At 37.8% G+C, this 15,862-nt stretch overlaps 1 long non-coding RNA gene across 1 annotated transcript in view; it reads right to left on the bottom strand.

Annotated features, from left to right (window-relative positions):
* Positions 1–6,652, bottom strand: part of LOC126808372 (uncharacterized) — a 33,032-nt gene extending 26,380 nt beyond the window's left edge. The window contains exon 1 of the long non-coding RNA XR_007674609.1: positions 6,454–6,652. This is a non-coding gene — a long non-coding RNA (uncharacterized LOC126808372). The remainder of the gene's footprint in view (positions 1–6,453) is intronic.
* Positions 6,653–15,862: the final 9,210 nt, after the last annotated feature.

Below are 15,862 nucleotides of genomic sequence, written 5' to 3'. Positions count from 1 at the left end.
CGAGTGTAGGCCCGCGAATGCGCGTCACAACTCTACTATCGTGCACACCAACTTGAAACTCACCGGGTATCTGGCTTATGGTCCCAAGCACATTTCCAAACAAGAAATTTTATGGTTCGACCCATGGGGGGGATAGCGGGGGCCATTTTCCCGGGGGTACATAAAGTAAAACAAGAAAATAGAGATCGAACTGGGTGTTCGATTTTAATTTGGAGACAATTTTTGGATGCGCCGAGGACGGAAATGGGGAGTTAGCCGAAGTTTCGAAGAGATAGGTCCATTTTGTAAAACAAAACCCTTCATAACAAACATATTTAGCTGCTTTTGACTTCGCGCATGCGCAACGCTGGAACCAAAGGAACCATGTCCACCAAATTCCGGCTAGGAACCTTTCATGTTGGTACCTAGGTGCCCTGAAAATTTTAAGGCGATACCTGAATTTCTTCAAGTCGTTTGTTCTTGGCACGGCTCCAGGTCAGCTGCCGTTCTCATTTTTTCGAAGTCCAGATACGGCTTCCGTAAGGGGAAAAAGTGGGAATTTCTCCACGACACCGAAACGGATTGTCCGAGAACCATGAAATTTGGACACAATACACCTATTACCACCCCGGATTCTGTACTTTACTCCCATTTTGATCCGATTAAAAAAAAAGAGTTTTAGCAAAAAAAAAACGATTTTCGGAATTTAATATTAGTTTTAATTAATTTTGAAATTGCAAATGAAAGGTATTTTATCGCCTCTTTCGTATGTGATAGGTATTAGTACTATACACATTATCCTTAAAAGACAATTTTTTAAAATGACCGCAACGATGTTTGCGACACTAAAATCAGAAATCGCCTATTTTGACCTTTTTTGACTGCTGAGGCATCCTTCCGGAGGTCAAAATCTCTGGAATTTCTAGCGGTTGGCTGCGCCGCGATGATATTTATCACATATAAAAGGGAGAAAATGCTCAGATATCAAGAACAATACAAAATCGATAAACTACGGCAATTTTTTAAGCAAAAAAAACATTGATGGGTGAGGGTGGGCTTCGAATTTATTTTCAACGTTCTCGAAATTCCACACTCTTCTATTTTTAATATGTGATAGCTAGAATCCCAAGGTACATGATGTGCATGCCTGTGCATTGAAAATCAACCCCGGTCGCAAAAATTCATGAACGCCTGTATTATGGCCGCTATCTTAGGTCGAGGTCGGGTGTTCGATCCCTGCATTGGCCGAGAAAGTTCATCCAGATTTTCCGGCATGGTTCTCCCTTGTCAGTGATGCAGGACGAAGGGGCTGACAAGGAAAGCTGTCTAGTCGTTCGGATGGGACGAAAAACCGAGATCCCGTGTACACATTGGCGTGCACGTAAAAGATCCCTTGGCAGTTGGAATTCGATATAAGAGTAGGCCGTAGTGCCGCTGTCCGGGCAAAATTTCCCTCATAGCACACTGTATGGCGTATGCCCGTCTTCATTAGCCCAGGTTAGGAGCAGAACAGTAGGACGTTAAACCTCATTTCATTTCATTTCATTTCTATCTTAGGTCCACCCGACCTCGCGGATCCACCCGACCACACCAAACCACTCCGAAATTCACCCAATATCCACCACAACTTCGTTTGACTTCGCGCATGCGCCACACTGGAACTAAAGGTACCATGACTACCAAATTCCGGTACGTTGGTACCTAGGTGCCCTGAAAATTTCAAGGCGATACATGCATTCGTTCATGTCGTTTGTTCTTGACACGGTTCCTGCCGTTCGTCAATTTACGGATTCTGTAAGGGGAAAAAATTGGAATTTCGCTACGACACCGGCACCGGTAGTCCGAAAACCATGAAATTTGGATACATTACGCCCATTACCACACCGGACTCTGTACTTTACTCCCATTTTGATCCGATTAAAAAAAAGAGTTTTAGCAAAAAAAAGGATTTTCGGAATTTAATTTTTGTTTTAAAGATACATTATGGGAGGTAAGATAAAGAGATGGCAGTTCTCCTATAATAGTTAAAAACTAGATAGTGTAACGGTAATTTGCTGAAAATTTCAGTCAAATTGATCCACTATGAGCCGAGAAAGAAGGAGGTGAAATTTTTGCATAGTCTCGGTATTCATGACTAAAATCATTTTATAAACAGCATAGTCTCTATTATCCACTTTTTCTGATTTAATTATCAACGGCCGTTAGCGGCATATAGGAATCTAATCCAGCCAACATCGAAGGCTAGCCTTGACATCGAGAGTTTATTATGGTCTGGATAAGTTAATTAATGTCTAATTGATAATTTAGATAACACTTCAGGCCTAAAAAAAGACTTGTAATAAGCAGATTTTGCTCTTCCATAATGCATGGTTAATTAATTTTGACATTGCAAATGTAAAAGGATCTTATCGCCTCTTCCCTAAGTGATAGGTGTTAGTACTATTCACATTATCCTTACAAGACAATTTTTGAAAATGACCGCAACACTAAAAACCGAAATCGACTATTTTGACTTTTTTTGACTGCTGAGGCATCCTTCCGGTGTTCAAAATCTCTGGAATTTCCATTGGTTGGCTGCGCCGCGATAATATTTATCATATATTAAAAGGAAAAAAACCCCGCGATATTATACTTACTGACATGGGAGTTATATTTTCCGAATCCTTGAAGGAATGCCTAAAACACGTTCAGAACAGAATTTTGATTTCGGTCAATTGATGGTCTCCATTTGGAATTGAATATGGCGAACAGTGAAAAATCCACTTGAACAGACGTGAAAATAAACACAATAGGCCGTAATATGTTCAATGCGTCTATTATTTCTGAAATTAATGCATTTCAGGATAGCTCGGGATCAAGATCGATTTTTTGGTATTTGAAAATTTTCAAAATTTCGTATTTCGCCTTTTGACCTTTTATGTGCCGACAAAGTTGTTTGCAGGACAATTTATGCCTTTAATTTTCAAAATTTACAAATTTAACCTAAATATTCGAACAGCTAAGGTCAATCTGATTCAAAAAATATTAGTTCCGTTCAAAGTTATTTCATTTATTTTTTTGATATTTTTCTGCTCCTTTTTAGTTCTTTCCCGCCATTTTCGTTTCATATTCTCATCCGTCCCGTTTTTAAACGGCTTGATCCGTTTTTCTGAAACTTCTGGAACGGAAAGTCATTCCGATTACAGCAATCCAAGTCTCAGTTATTTCCCTTTAGTTTCCAGATTATTTGGTTGCCCGGGTGCAATGTTTCTCACTATATTTAGACTTGTAACTTCGCGACTTTTTCACCGATTTTGATAATTATTTTTTGTTGTTCTTTTTTATTTTAAGATACTTGATATAACCCATGTCACGTGACGATGAATATGAAAGCTTTCATATCTGCGTGGGACAGTAGCAGATCTAGTTAGGGTTTCACACTGCGTAGCCAGTGTGAAACACTATTGTTTTTGTTAAGATTATTATAAGGTTTTCACCATTGAAAGGCTATTGTTATTACTAAGATTAATATTATTATTTTTTTTTTCCATTTTGCCTATTTCTCAGCAACTATAAGAGATAGAGGTCTGAAGTTTGATTTTTTTCTCGGGAAACTGGGTGGTAGTTAGTGCTTAAATGTAAAACAAAATTTGTTCGCATAGCGGAAATGCGTCAAATCTTTAACGTGCACGCAAATTGAAAATCGGCCATAATTCTGTTAATTCTTAACCGATTTTTCAGACATTTACATTTTTGGATAGCTGGAGACATTTCTGAGCAGATAGCAGTTCAAAAATGTCGAGTTTAGAGACTTTGTAACTCTCATTTTTTCGGTGAAAATTGGAAAATTTTCAAAATTTTCTAAAATTGTTATTTTTTGGAATTTTGAAATTCGACTTACATTTTTGGATAGCTGTCATCAATCAGATTTCAGCAATATAAGTTTTGTTTTTAAAACGGCTCAAACGATTTTTCTGAAACTTCAGGAATATAAAGTCGAAGGACCAAACAAGTCCATGAACTATAAATGAAAATCCTCTAATCACCGGAAGTAGTCAAGAAAGGTATCCAAAGTTTGACAAAATTCAGAAAAATGGGTGCCTGTGCGGAAATTATTTCTTGTTCGATTTATATAAAACAAAGTTCATATGCTCTGTTGTCTCAATTGTCATTTTTTTTTTTTTGTTACCGATAGTGTTATCTGTCGGCACCGGAAGTGGCATAATTTTACCAAAAACTACAATTTTGACAGTTAGGTACCATTTTTCAAAAGCAAATATTATTTTTTTAAAACTGATATAACTAAAAGAGTGTGCCCTTTAAAGGCGCAAAAAACGCTGAGCTTAGTTTTTTTTTTAATTTCGATTTCATTTTCGAGCAAATTCGATATAGAGGTGAAAAAAGGTCTAAAATTAACCTCTTTACAACCCATTCAGGCTTTTCAAATTTTAAAATATATCTACGTAACTTTTATAACCTTGTAGCTATAATCCATACGAAGAAAATGTATGTTAAAATTAGTTATCGGCAGTGTTATTTATACAACCACTGTACAACAGTTCCAAATATCAGGAGTAGGAGAACAACGGGGTCGAAAATTGAAAACGGCATCTTTCATTGTTAAGGGACTCATATCTGAAGGTATAACCAACGTTTACATCCCACTTCTACTCGTTGCCACTGGCAACCTTTGATAAAACTGTCCTGTTTATTTTCAATACATGCTTAAAAGTATCCGTGTATCAGAAATGTACAGAAAGAGTACTGTTCATTTCTGATACACGGATACTTTTTTTTACCGTGTTAGATACCTATCAAGCAATAGGTAGCGGACGTTTAGTCCAACCCAGATCGCAATTGATAACGATGGCTCTATACTATGCACAAGGATAATGTACATGAAACAACTAGTCAAAATCATAGTAACAAAACAAAATGGGGGGAACTACAAGGCAGTTCAAAAACATATACAATGACATTAAATTAACATAACAACATATTACAAAAATCAATTAGTATACATATCAATTGGCATCTATTTCATAATTTGGTTTGATTTATATTAATATGCAAAATATATAAATTAGAATATTGAATAATTATTTTAATTAATTGTGATGATAGAAGGCGCAGTTCTCTTGCTGGACACTTCACAGGCATTGAAAATAAGCAGGATGAAAAAAAACGCCTAGAAAGTCATAAACTTTATTCCAAATAAGTTTCAACGGAAGAACCATCCGCCGATGCATACTGTCACCAGGAATGACCCACGTTTCGCATTTCCTTTACTACATTTAATAATATCTCAGTCCTCTACGCCATAGACAAGTTGTTTTCACGATGTGGTCTAAACAAACACGTGATTGTTTTACGCTCAGAGTATCACAGCAAGACGCACGTGTAAATACTACTCAGGTCGTTTCTCCACTGCGAAATCATTCTACCATGAAATGTAACGTGAGGCTCAGAAAGGGATAAATAATGAAAGAGCAGAAAGTATTTGTCACTTTTCGGTTGAAACTACTCGATAATAAATACTATTTTTCACATTTTGCTTCACAATATTCGATAGAAATGGGATGTAAGTAACTTATTAGCACCTTTCCTCGGTGTATCGGTGAATATCAGGACAGTTTTGGTCGGGAGCCGCCTAGGCTGGGCCCCTCGACCAAAACTTTCCAGATATTCACCGATACACCGAGGAAAGTGTGCTAATAACTACTACATATCCAACGTATAGAGCATATTCGAGAGTGCTTTTTCTTTCACAGTGACGATATTTACTTCAACTTTGGCCCTTGTTTCGTGGGTGATCTGTGTCCTTTTACTAAGAACCAAAAGCTGACCTTGACCGTATATAGGCTGTATTAATATTCTGGAATAGTACACTAAAATTTGGGAATGGTACATATAACATGAAATGTAATATTATATGTCATATGTTTACACTATTTATATTCATTTATTCACTCTCATGCATGACGTAATGAGTTCTTACTATATATTTTATTGTTCTTTTAGAAACAAAATAAGCCAAATCAATCGATATAGCAGTATTAGGGAAAACGCAGGACAATCCTATTATTTATTTTAAAAATATCTAGAATAGTTTGCTTTTGGTACAAAAAATATTTTATGATTTTTATCTGTCGGGTTATGAAAAAGGCGAGATTTTACATGTCCCCAATCAAGCTACATACAAATGTAAACAGCGCCATCTGTTACCAAAATGGGCTTAGAATTATAACGCTTTTATCGCGTAATAATACAATAAATTAAAAGTAATAATGGAAATAGAACAAAATACAAATTCTAACTGCAATATTTAAAAAAATAAGTCATAGAAATGAGCATTTTTACATGTGTAAATAGCCAATTTAACATGTGTTAGTAAGAAGTTACATGCATAGAAGTAAGCATATTAGCATACGTATTACTAGATTAGGAGTTAATCAGATTGGTTCTGGCTATTACAAAGTTAAAAGGTAACCGAACCTGGACGTAGTAGTAGGTCCTGTTGGGACACCATGGATCTGTTGGTCCTTCGATGGCGTCTTTATTCTTCTATCCGTTGTTGTGATAACGTAAATAATCAAAATATTTCATTGTTAAATAATCAAAATAGCCCTTGGCTAAATAAGTAGAATACTATCTGGCATTTTCATTTTATCCAAAGAGTTCACATTCGATTTAATCTTACCTATGAGCAAAATAAATGGATCTTATTTTATAATGTTTGATAAAATAAATTCACTATTGAAACTACCCAAGATGGACATCCAATGATGTACCACATAACCTCGACATCAACCAATCAACAACTGATTTATTTAAAGTCTGGTGGGTGTATTTTGTTTGATGGAGTGTTAGCTATTAACATCTTCATAATGTATCTGGATATAACACCTAAATTATTTGCTAACTGTCGGGGAAGACATTTGCCTTGATGGATTGACCAATGTCCACCTCTATCACCTAAAATGACCAGTAACAAGAAATCGTCAAAAGCCTATTAAATATCATAATTTGTATTAGAAAGAATGCCGAAACACTCCACCATACTCACTACAATATACCGGGTCATTATGGCCTGGGGTGAGTGTATGACTTGACATTTTATAACTTCATGTTCATAGAAATACATATTGCTCGATGAACTTTAATTGCCCCCTACTAAAATCACATTTCTATCACTGAACCGAGTAGAAAGTATCAACCATGGTTAAGAAATGAAAGAGGGTTTAGCGGTCATAAGTTAAGCAGTGTGCTATGTGACAAATTTTGCCTATTCTGTTGAATTTCATCATTTTAGCACTTTTTGTTTTAGGGATCTGGGGATATTGTTCGCATGCGGAAAAGCATGTGAACACGGTAAAGATCAAATTTCTTGAAGGCATAAAAGATTCAAATATGGCAAAATCCAATAAAAACATGGTAATGCACGGACTTTTTCTATTTTTTTTTTTTTCGTTTTCTCTAATCTAGTGACAGCTAATTATTTTTTTTGAATTGTCAGATATCCTCCCCATAATCTCATTAACAACTTTTGGTCTTCGAAGGAATTATTAGTGAGCAGAAATTCGCCCGTTTATCTGTTATCACTCGTCACTTCAGTCAGCTATTTCTTGAAATCTTCATTACGCATCTATCATAGCAATGGTTTCTGTGTTATAATTATATTTGGAACGTGTTTAACCAGTTCTATCCCATATGATAATGACTGACACCAATATTGTTCTATAAAGGTAAGATGACGTTATAGAGTGTATTTGAAACATTTGCATTGGAATTCTCATCTAACAACACATTTTCTTATAGAATATATGTACAAGATGTTAAAAATACTACAACTTATTATCTTGGGAGAGGGGACGATGTTGTATTGGAGCCCCGTGGTCTCTCGTTGTGTCAAGCCAATTATTGCATAGTAAGGGTTTTCAGCCCTGGGGAGGAAAAGACACTTTTGCCATCCCTATATCGGTAGTCATGAAATTTAATAATTGTGTACCGAATAAATGTTATAACAAACTTATCTTTCTATACTGTCGCTTATATTTGAAAAGAAATATAAAAGTGAAAACAGGGATGGCATAATTATTAATAGAAAAATTTGGGCCTATTCACACTGGCGCCAGGGGAAGATGTTACAGTCTGTTACACCACATATTTCTCTCTTCCTTTCACATTTTTCTTGACTGGTATAATTCAATCAGATGTACATTAGTTACATGTAGCAGCAATTTCCACTGGGCTAAAAAATACACTTTTATAGAGCATCGGTATCTATGCGTTCGACAAATATCTGTATTACAATTTAGTCGAGCGAACACTGGTGATGTTCAGAGGCAGCTCGTAAGCGATTTTTAATTGCCACTATATTGCTAGAAAAATAGAATTTCCCCTATGTGCGTCATTGCGAGGACATATGATTATGATTTTTCTCGACGGCGACTTGTTGCCAAATATTAAACAAATCTGATACTCAGCGACAAAGAAATGTTTGTCGCTCTGAAATCCTACAGCATTAGCTGTGTATGCGGCAACAAAAGGAAATGAAATAAAAAGGAATCTTAAGTCCTACTTTTCTTCACCGACTGGGATAAAGAAGATGGTGAGGATACGTCATGAGGGAAATTTTGCCCGGACACCGGCGCTATAAGGCCTACTCCTATCTAGAATTCCAATTGCCAGGAGTTCTTTTATGTGCACGCAAGTGTGTACACAGGAGCTCGGTATTTTGTTCCATCTAAACGAACATACACTGTTCCTTGCCAAGCCCCCCGTCCTGTACCACTAACACGGGGAAACCACGCCGGAAAACCCCGAGTAAGGTTCTCGGCCAACACCGGGAGCGAAGCCAGGACCTTCAAGAAGCGAGCCAGCGTCTTACTCACTGAATCACCGCGGCTCCCGTGCGACAGAAGGCAGTCTATCTTGGACCTAATTTTTATTGGACCAATCAGCGCATTCTAAAATATCAAACGTGTTGTTACATAATAGCGGACAACCATTGACTATATTTTCATCATGACTTGTTGCCCAATTATTGCTCGTAGGTTCAGCAATAGATCGCGCGTCTGTGCTGGGCTATAGGGGTGATTATATTATATTTGAGTAAATTAAAAGTTGTATTTGTTGGCCAGGGTGTACTGTTGATCATAAAAAAACAAATACTGTTTTAACACCAAGGTCAATATTGTATTGGCTCTACGCCCCTCTTTTAAGATTAAATAGAAGTGTACGTGATGGATTATTGGTAACTATCAAACAAAAGCCGAAAATCAAACAAATCTACACATTATATGCATTTGATTTATACTCTTCAAAAAAGTAGCGGATTTTGAAATGCAAATACCTATGCAGGTTGTGATATGATAAGTAGCCATGGACACTTGACATGCTTTGAGAGTATCTTCACAGATGAAGAACTTGTCGCCCCAACAGAACCACTGAGCTGCACATGCGACACACAATAGCGCTATACACGTGGGCGGCGTTTATTGTCAAATTTGAGACTTCAGGGAAGGGTTGATTAAAACTGCCGAGTGCTGGTTTATCTATCCATGTTTGTTTTCCTATCGCTTCTTGCTTAAGATTTACTGTTTAGCGTATCTTTGCTTTAGTGTGTTACTTTCATTTGATCGAGAGACGTTTTCGTCGCTGTCAACGTCAACCGACAACACTACAAGAATTGGCCGAGGCACTGCAAGAGAGAGGGGTGGGTCAGATTGCCAAAATCGTGATTGGACGGTTGATTAGGAGCATGCCACGACGAATTGCTGAATATCTGAGGATTGGTGGAGCAATTACTCATTATTAAGACAAAAATTGAAAAACGTCCATTTTCACTTTTGAGAGTGTATCTATATACTATTCAAAAAAAGTAGGGGATATTTGATTTTGGGGGCATAATACTAAAATATGCAAATGACTACGAAAAAAGTCACTATAGAACCTAACAGATGAAACATTTCCAGTTACATGTGACGCCCAAACGCACCAATAGCTACCGCATGGAATGCAGGTGATGCTTGGGATCATCATGGGGGTCCAACCCAAGATTTGCACGACTCTGACTTTGAATGTTACAGTCATTGTGGCATTGAATTCCAGGGTGGAAACATCAGTTTAATTGTTTTAGTGACCAGAAAACAAATTTTGATATGCGTCGGCTTACCCAAAATGAAAGGTTACGTGCCCTTGGCATGCTACAGATCGGCACAACACAGGCGGTTGTGGCGCGGACGATGAATGTTTCTCAGTCTGTCATAAGCAGGCTAAGGTCCAGATACTGTGATACACAATCTGTACAGGACAGACCACGCTCAGGTCGGCCAAGGGCGACAACTCAAGCCCAGGATCGATTTATCCGTACCTTGGCCTTGAGAAATCGTGTCATCACAGCAAATCAGATCAGCGCTCGTCTTCAAACAGACACTGGTGTGAGAGTGAGTGGCCAGACGATTCGGAATCGACTGCATAGGGGTCACCTTCGCGCCCGACGTCCTCGCGTGATCCCTTGTTTGAGAGATCATCACATTCAGGCAAGACGTCGTTGGTGTAGGGATCGTCAACACTGGGATAATCGACGCTGGAGCAATGTGATGTTTTCAGATGAGTCAAGGTTCACTGTTGATTTTTTGGACAGACGTAGGAGGGTGTGGCGTCGTCGAAACGAGCGCTTCCAAGACGTTAACGTCATCAGACATGATCGATTTGGGGGTGGTTCTGTTATGGTGTGGGGAGGCATCACTGTTGCTGGAAGAACGGCTTTACATGTTGTTGCAGGGCGTGTTACAGGCCAGTACTACCGGGACAACATCTTGGCAGTCCATGTTGTGCCGTTCGCACGACGTCATGGCCGCCGTTTCATCTTCCAGGATGACAACGCAAGATGTCACAGGGCCAGGATCGTTACAGGTTACCTCCAACAACAGAACATCACCACATTACCTTGGCCAGCACTGAGTCCCGACCTCTCCCCCATCGAGCATGTCTGGGACATGTTTGGACAGAGGTTACGTCAACGTCAACAACGTCCTGCCAATGTCCAAGAATTTGCTGCTGCGTTGCAACAGGAATGGGACAATCTGGACCAAAATGACCTTAGACGTCTCATTAGGAGTATGCCACGTCGGATCAATGCTTGTTTGGCAAACAGAGGAGGATTTACCCGTTACTGACTTGGTTGTGATGCTGTGGTAACTTTGCTGTTTGACCCCGGGTATCATTTTACCCTTATAATGGTCAGTCTGTGCCTTACTTAGTCTAACGATCATTTGGAATAAATCGATGAATGTGAACTTCATTTCATTTTGTCATTTGTTTCTTCGTCAGTTTCATTAGGTGACTTTAATAACACTTAAAAATCAAATATCCCCTACTTTTTTTGAATAGTATTTGCGAGTGAAATGGGTCCGTCAGATAAGCCGCCCATATGAACTGTTTATGTTCATGTGCAGGCAGTTGGCCTGTTATTAACATACACTGGTTACCTCTAATAAAAACAGGAGTGTATTTCTGCAGTTTTGTATTGTTTCTGAATATCCCCTACTTTTTTTGAAGAGTATATATATTTGAAATGGGTGTGGTTATGCAACATAAATTACGTGAACGGGTAGGCCTACTGATGTTTGCTTCATCGGGTTTAGATTCCTAATCTGTGAACTGTCAAAAGAACCTACTAGAGATACTAGTTAATTTAGAAATTTTGTTTAAAATAGTAATATTGTTATTAATTTATAAAACCACGTACGGACTTTACGTTGGGGTTTTGACATACTACCAAGTTATTTTATCACAAAGAAAACCTCCACATTTCTCAAACAAAACATTTAAAAACTCTGATTTTAACCTTAAATTAGTTGTCAACCAGAACAACGCTTGTAGAGAAGTAAATAATTATCGGACATTAAAGAGGCATTGTGTTAGATAATGAAAATTAATTATATTTATTGAAAATTTCAGTTAAATTAATCTATTCTGAGAGAAGTCCTGAATCGTTGGAGTTTGTATCATTGTCACATAATAAACGAAGTCTCGATTTTCAGCCCTTCGATTGGTCGTTACTGTGAGTGCTGTCATATTATCGTTTAACGTAGGCAGATTTAGCTCGGGCATAATGCATCTTTAAACTCTAGTAATATATAAATAATCAACAAATTATTCTAGATTGTTGCACCCGGTGCCAAGTAACCTGGGCAATGTCCTCTCTAATATAAGTGTTAAATTTAGCTTATTTAACAACCTATACTCCCTCGCAGTGATTCTGTAATATACGAAAATGTTTAATCTGAGTCCACTTTAGTAGTTTATAATGTGAAATAAGTGTTATCGGTCTTTTTTAAAAGAGAATTATTAAATAGTGTTGTTGATTTTCACAATAACTTGTACATACTTATTACAGGAGAATTGATAAAGTTTGGGTTAGTACATGCAATTATTTGATTGATATCTGGTTCGTTTAAAGGAGAAATTGTCTTTCTCATCAATTTATTTTATCTATTAACGACACGGTCGCAGAAAGGCCACATGTGCGTGTGTGGATGTTCCTATTCCTGTTAAAAGATGTACTATTTTAATGACTGTTATTTTAAAAAGCTGGCTTGTATTACACGAAAATGATAGCAGAATAAAAATTACTTTATTTGTCTAAGACAAAAACAATGAGTTGAATAGAAACCAATGTAAACTTGAAATGTTAGAGTTCATTGATTTTATAACAAAAATACTTTTGAATTTTTGATCGAGTAAGGTTTAAACTTTATTAGCGAGTTAATTAGTGCAGTGTGCAGTGGAACCAGTGCCAGGTGTTAGTCAAGAAAGTTCCTCGGGAAGTTCCAACATGGTTTCCCCTTCTCGGAAGTGCCTGAAACGATAAAGGAAAGGGAAAAAACGTTTATTCATGTAATGGGCTATAGTCAGATAAAAATAAATGTCCATTTTCTTCTTAAAGTAACGATTACGATGTGCCATTTACATTTTTCACTAAAATATCAAATTTCCCACAGCTTTTAACCAATCAGCACAAATATTCCATAACTATATGCAAATACAAGCAAATATCACTGAATACAGCCATTGAATAACCTATGGTTGTATCACAGAGTATTTTTACTCTGTGGTTGTATTCACTGGTTTGAAAACGTACTTCTTTTGTCCAGAATGACGTCACTTTCAGAATTACGTCAAACAGTAATGATGTCATCACTAGGCAACTACAATATTTATTGTAAATAAGTAAGAAAAAAGGGCGGAACCTATGATGAATTCTAACGTTATTGGTGGATAGTACAGTGTATTTTGACATTCGCTTACGGCTGGCCCCAATCTGATTAAAATACAGATCTATATTTCGTTTCGTTTTTTTTTATACTTCCGATGGGCTACACTACATGAAGATCTGACAAGTTATGGCGATAGGTCACGTCAGGGGTCAAAAGACCGACTTATGACCCTATGATGTCAGACTTTTGATTAACCAATCAGCATTGATGTTAATAGTGGATTACCCACAGTTCCGTGCAAAACACGCCTAAAGCTCGCCGTGACAGACCGTTTCATTGGCTTATCCCTGACACCATTCAGAACACGAGTTAAATAACAACTCTTCTAGATCCAAGTGTAGTAAAGACAAGTAAAACGAAATTTTGAACTATAAAAACGAAACGAAATAGGATCTGTGTTTTAACCAGATTGAGCTGGCACCGGATCCATTCACTTGATTTGATATTGGTTTATTTAGTGCAATGTCTATTTTCTGTCTTGTCCGCAGGGATATCTTGTAGATTTTTGTTTTGCATGTAGTGCAGTGTTCATCCTCTATTGTGTGCTCATATGCGTCATAAAACGTTACCTACAATAATACACACATTACAACAATTCGGACAATGCGGATATAAATTATTGAAACTACGGTCTATTATGAGATATTTGGTCTAATATCTTATATTACGAAATAACTTCATTGCCCGCAACAGGATCGGACACCTATAATGAACAAAGATAGAATAAAGTTTGTATTTATTTGATCTATAGAAACCACGAGTCCCTACCCCTAGTCTTTCATTAATACCCATACCCAGTCCAGCGTTCCATATGTGACTTTGGTGGCTACATTTTGAGCAATAGCAACAGGTGGTTAAAATTTAAATTAAAAATTAGCTGAGCGAACAAAATGATTCACTGATCTTTAATTTAATAATTGCAGACAAAGGCATTGGTTGGAAAGGAACGCAGTTAATGATGGTGATAACACTACCTAATCTTGTTCGTTCGTTGTGCTTAACGTCGATTTCCGCAGAGGGTGATATCGAAAACAAATGTTTCCTAGGGAATTTGCCTGACGAACCAGTCGGAATTGGCTAGTCCAGAATATTCGGGATTGAGTGACTGGGGGTTATGAATATAGCTCCTCATTGTGGAGAGTGCCCCCCCCCCCCCTGATTAAATCATGACATTTTGGCTCTGTTTAGTGCATCGTCTTTGAATTTGATACAAATTGTGTCTAAATGAGTTTATTTTGACACATACGGGTCAAATTGATAGGTGATTTTTGGAAATACAATGTACAACTGTGTAAAAGTGGTATCATATTATACTGTTTTAGTGTTTCACACAAATTAAAATCTATCAGCACCCTGCACCACTGACAAGGGGAATCCACGCTTGGGATCCCGGGGAACTTTCCCGACCAACATCGTCATCGAACCTCGGATCCTAACCCTTACCCACAGAGCCACCGTGGCTCCCCAGTGTGATATGAATATTAATTGAATACCTAAGTTCCTCTATGTTACAATTTATGCTCATGCACCGTCAAAAAACGAAAATTCTGTATTTTTGCTATAGAATAACCAAATTAATAATTTTCGTCTTTCACATTATATATTTCAAAAACTGATACAATTGATTTATACCACAGCATTCAGTGTTCATCGCCTTTCTACAGTTATGTAATTTTTAATAATAAATATTTTCTTGGGTTGGTTTAAACATATTGAGAACACATTCTAATCAGTGCCCCACTTCCTTCTATCCACAGCTGCTACTCCCTTCATTTATACTCCCAACTTTGACCAATCTTCCCTACAGATGAACTTTAGGGCGGATAATAAATCTGTATAGGTCAATCATTAAATCGTTAGTAATGATGAAGTTAGTATGATGTTAGCACTGTGTAAGTGAAATTCGTAAGATTTAAGTCAAGTGGGGTTGACCAAAACTCCTGATAACAATAAAACGTCCTGAACTCTAATAATACGGTGTAATGTTGTTGTAGATGATATCTTATTTTTCATTTTTATTATCTTAGCGCACGCACAGGGGTCTTTCCTGTGGAGGGTAACCGGAGTACCCGGAGTAAACTCACGAGGATGGGATGGCGCCCCTATCTCCAAGCCACATACGCTCACACCAGGGTCGAAACCACAACCGCACGCCAGAGGTGACCGGCCAGCTAGAGGTTGAAGCGCGGCACTCTAGAACCCACCCGCAAATACGGTGTAAATTACTTCACTACAATTATAGCCAACAATCCCTAGTAACGTGACTAACCTTCAATCGCTCTTTATAACCAGGGGTTCAAAAAAAAGATTTGTCACCTCTGCCACTTGATATCGAGCACTCTTCAAATAGTTTAATCCATGATATTCAGAGGGAGAGAGAGGGAGAGGGGGGGGAGAGGGGGGTTTAACGTCCACTCGACACAAACTAGGTCACAGTGGGAGGAAACAAGATTACCCGGAGAAAACACACGTGGTAGAACAGACGACCCTACTCCTTGTCACGTACAACCGGGTAATCGAAACCACACCAGTTGACTCAATAAAAGTGAAATGGGGTTTAACGTCCTACTTGTTTTCAACAACCGGACGAATTAAGGCTAATATACGCGATGCAGTGT

Source organism: Patella vulgata, chromosome 1, assembly GCF_932274485.2.
Source record: "Patella vulgata chromosome 1, xgPatVulg1.2, whole genome shotgun sequence".
Lineage (NCBI taxonomy): Eukaryota > Metazoa > Mollusca > Gastropoda > Patellidae > Patella > Patella vulgata.
The sequence above is the reverse complement of the archived record's forward strand: the minus strand, read 5'-3'. Positions and strand labels throughout refer to the sequence as shown.